This window comes from Anas platyrhynchos, chromosome 5, assembly GCF_047663525.1.
Source record: "Anas platyrhynchos isolate ZD024472 breed Pekin duck chromosome 5, IASCAAS_PekinDuck_T2T, whole genome shotgun sequence".
Lineage (NCBI taxonomy): Eukaryota > Metazoa > Chordata > Aves > Anseriformes > Anatidae > Anas > Anas platyrhynchos.
The window spans coordinates 4,679,672-4,683,417 of NC_092591.1; the positions used below are offsets into that span (position 1 = coordinate 4,679,672).

General features: G+C 42.9%; 1 long non-coding RNA gene across 1 annotated transcript; it reads left to right on the forward strand.

The window, feature by feature from the left end:
• The first annotated feature begins 1,997 nt into the window (after positions 1-1,997).
• On the forward strand, positions 1,998-3,329 carry LOC140002563 (uncharacterized). The gene is made up of 3 exons (XR_011809406.1): positions 1,998-2,123; positions 2,481-2,576; positions 2,689-3,329. It is a non-coding gene; the product is annotated as an uncharacterized lncRNA (long non-coding RNA).
• The last annotated feature ends 417 nt before the right edge of the window (positions 3,330-3,746 follow it).

The window sequence follows — 3,746 nt, forward strand, 5'->3', positions numbered from 1 at the left end:
GAATTTTTAGGTGTTATCCCTGTGTACACATATATGGTTTCTGTGCGTCTTCACTATTATCAATCCTAAATCCAAAATTATGGAGTTTAAGAAAAACACTGAGCCAGTGCTGTAGCAAATATTTAATAAAAGGGAGTGATAGGGAACAGCTTTGTCACAGCAGCATTTACTAGACAAAGAGCTGCAGTCTCTGCGGGTGGAACGTGCATAACCACATGCGTCATCCGTAAGTGTGCTTGCTCCAGGCAAAGGCACAAGCCTTGAAAGCATCAGGACAACTGGATGGTGCTTTTTGCTCTACTTCTACTCTATCCTATGACCTGTGGGGTGAGCATAAGCCAGCTGCTAGTAATGTGCCTACACAGCATGGTGAGGATGAGGAACAAGAGTAATCACTATATTTTGTGACCTACACACGCCTCTGTCCATGTTGCCAAGCAGTCGGTGAGGCACAAAGCATCTGCAGCACGCTAAGAAAGAGCTGGTCTTATGGTGTCTGCTGATGGACTTAGACGTGGCAAGCTTAGCTCTGCCGGGATCCAGCTGGTCTGCCCACACAGATGCACGGCGTTCCCCATCTGCAAGAAGGGGTGGGCACAGCCTGGATCTGCCTCTGAGCAGAAAAAGCAGCCCCCACGTGTGCTTACCTGGTGCTGTAGCCACTACTCAGATCTGCACACCTGCGTTCCTCAGCAAAACAGGATCTCACTGCTGACCTCCTTAGCAAAGATCTCTGAGATCAACAGAGAAAATGTTCTGTCTAAGAGCTAGAGATTATCTGGTTTAGAGTGTCTCTTTCTGCAGTCCAGAGGGGATGGAGCTATTTTATTTTATTTTATGATTTTTTTTTTGTGCAAGGAAGAAACCAGAAGATTATTTTTTTCTTCGGTGTCCTAAAACTCCTCAGGGCTGCTTATCTCCAATTGTGCTTGTCAAATATGCCCTTCCGCTATGCACTCTTCAGGGGAATGCATTTAAGAGCTTAGAAGATCCAGCCAGGAGAGGGGAGCAGTGCCCATATGACTTACGTAACAAATGCACGCACTGTGAGACAATACAGTGAGACAATGGTGGGCTGAGAAAGACTACCCTTACTACTCATAAAACCAAAATATAAGGCTTAAAAGCCTCTTAGAAAGCTCTTCAGTCCATCTCTCTGTTCCAGTATCCAATAAAACCTGAATCACTTCAGCTAGCTATTTCCATAACCCATTCTTAAAGATCTCCACTTTAAAAGAACCCGTAGCACCATTATTCTAGTTCACTGCTTTGCAATTCTCACACTGCAAAGGTTTTCCTACTAGTTCAGCTTTTCCTTTGCATCTTAAACCTGTTGCTCCTTGTTCTACCCTCCTTGTAAAAGGACAGCAAATTGGTCCCTCCTACAGACTGCACAAAAATGCCTTGCATAGCACTGAGATAATATCAGTCACAAAGCTGAATTCCAAAAGGTTTGTAAATTAGCACTTAAACACAGAGATCTTGTCCTGTAAGAAAAAGAGTTTGCTTTGTCCTCTTTAAATTTGTAGCTACTGCTAAACATGGGCTTTAACTTCTTTCCCACCTCCCCAAACACTAGATGATTTGCTGTGTCAGCCAGCAGGCACATCCTCTGCTGGTCTAAGTCTACCATCCTTGACTTCAGTGCAGCTGATGCAGGCAAGATCCAGGCTGGCTTCTGGAACTGCAAAATCCTCCTGAAAACTTGAGCATAGAGCGATGTCTTGATCCAACAGTAAACTCAGGTGCTGAGGCTGCCAATGGTTTCCATTACTGCTGCAGGCTGTAAGCAATTAGAAAATGCCTACCACCAAAATGAGCATTTTCAGTAGTAAACTTTGTGACATGAAGACAAATGCAGAAATCACAAGACCTAATTACATCTAATTGCCAATCCATGGGAAACGCTCCAGTAAACTGGCACTCTGCAAAGGGAGGAGACAAGCGGCATTGTTTTAAAACACAAATTTACCAAACGTATAATTAGCTAAATACCCACACACTCTTCTAGCTGCTTGTTTTATTCTGAATCAGAGCTCCTCTGAGCGCTGAACATCGAGAAGGCATCCTCAAATGGCAAGCCTTTCTTTGTTAGAAGGGCTTTAAAGGACCACAATTAGCAGGTAGAGATCAGATCTAAATACTGAGGCTGGAGACCATAGCACAGAACTGGGAATTGAGGCCGGAGTGTCTGTGGCTTCACGGTTGTTCCAAATATCTTAGTAGGAGAATAAAAAATGTGCACAGGTCACATTTTTAATCCTTTTATGATTTCCTCTGCAGTTGTCTTGATTTGCTCCTCATACTTAACATATCCTTCTCTTACTTACAAACCCTTCCATCTTCCTCTCACAATCCTTTTCCTCAGCTAAAACATAAAAAAGACCTTTTTTTCCCCTAAGAATAATATTGGGGAAGCTGAGATAGCAGGCATCTGATTTTTTTATTTTTTTTATTATTTTATTTTTTTTCTTTTTCAGGGGAACAGCTGGGTAGAGCTGTCTCTCTGTAGCATTCACCCACTGTGGACTGTGCTCTGCCAGCCCTGCTCCGTGCTGGCATATAGTTTCCTTGCAGTATGTGTGCTAATCTAAGTTTTATTACAATATATTTAAATTATAACAATATAGGTTATAATATATGCTATTAATAATGCTGTTATTGAATAATAACGCTTCTGCCCTCCAGGCACTGCCCCCTCAGCCGGGAGGCTGCAGCAGCAGAAGGCACACACAAAATGGCTGCTGCTGCTGCCCCCAGCCTTGAGAGGAGGCCTCACCACAGCCGCCTGAGGGGGAAAAGCCATCAGCCAGGGCCTTTCCTCACCCAGGACAGACCCCGCTGTGCAAGAAGCCATGCTGACTGCAGGGGAAGGAGGGAGGGAAGGACAGGAGAGGACGAGGCCCTGGCTAGGAGAACAGACTGCAATGGCGGGGGCTTACGTCCCCATCTGCACAGGCACATCTCTGGCTTCTTCCACGGTACAGCCTCAGTGCCTCAGTTTCCCCACCTGTGAGGGAAATTATGTGTTATTTCCCAAGTATGTGGAGGTCTGCAAGTGACAAATACAGCCCCAAAAGTACCACAGCGAGCAACGCATGGGCTGCCTCCCCATCTCTCCTCATTTTCGTGTCCCTCTCTTCTCAGTTCAGCCATAGGAAACAAGCGGTAATGCTCCCCTGGGTGCGTTACCACCAAATGCAGGTGAAAGAAGTGAAATTAGGGCTGAATGCCTTTCTTTAATAAATGTATATATCTTCGCAACCCCATTCTCTGAATGGCACACAGTTACATCTGGCTGGTTTTGCTCATTTTCAGTTTAATGTAAATACCAGCCCTAGAAGTCATTTAGGTAGCATGCATATGCTAATAATTTGCAGCTGAGTTCTTTTTTTTCTTTTTCTTTTTTTTTTTTACTTTAAACAATAATATTGATATTTTCAAACACTGCATGCCAAACACTGAAATTGAATTAAGCATTGTTTAAAATAACAATAATATAAATTTGTTTTAAATGAATTTAGTGTCATTTCATTGTTTGAAATGTAATGTGGGAAAATATTACTGCTGGGGCAAGAGTAAATATCTAAGTCTATTAATTTTATTGAAGGAGTGGATAGATCCACATGAACTATTTCTGTGTGTGTTTGGTTAATATTTTATTGAAAATTGGTGTTAGCTCTAACTAATGAAAATCCAAACTCACTTCACATATGAAGGTGTAAAATGCATCCAACAACTTAATA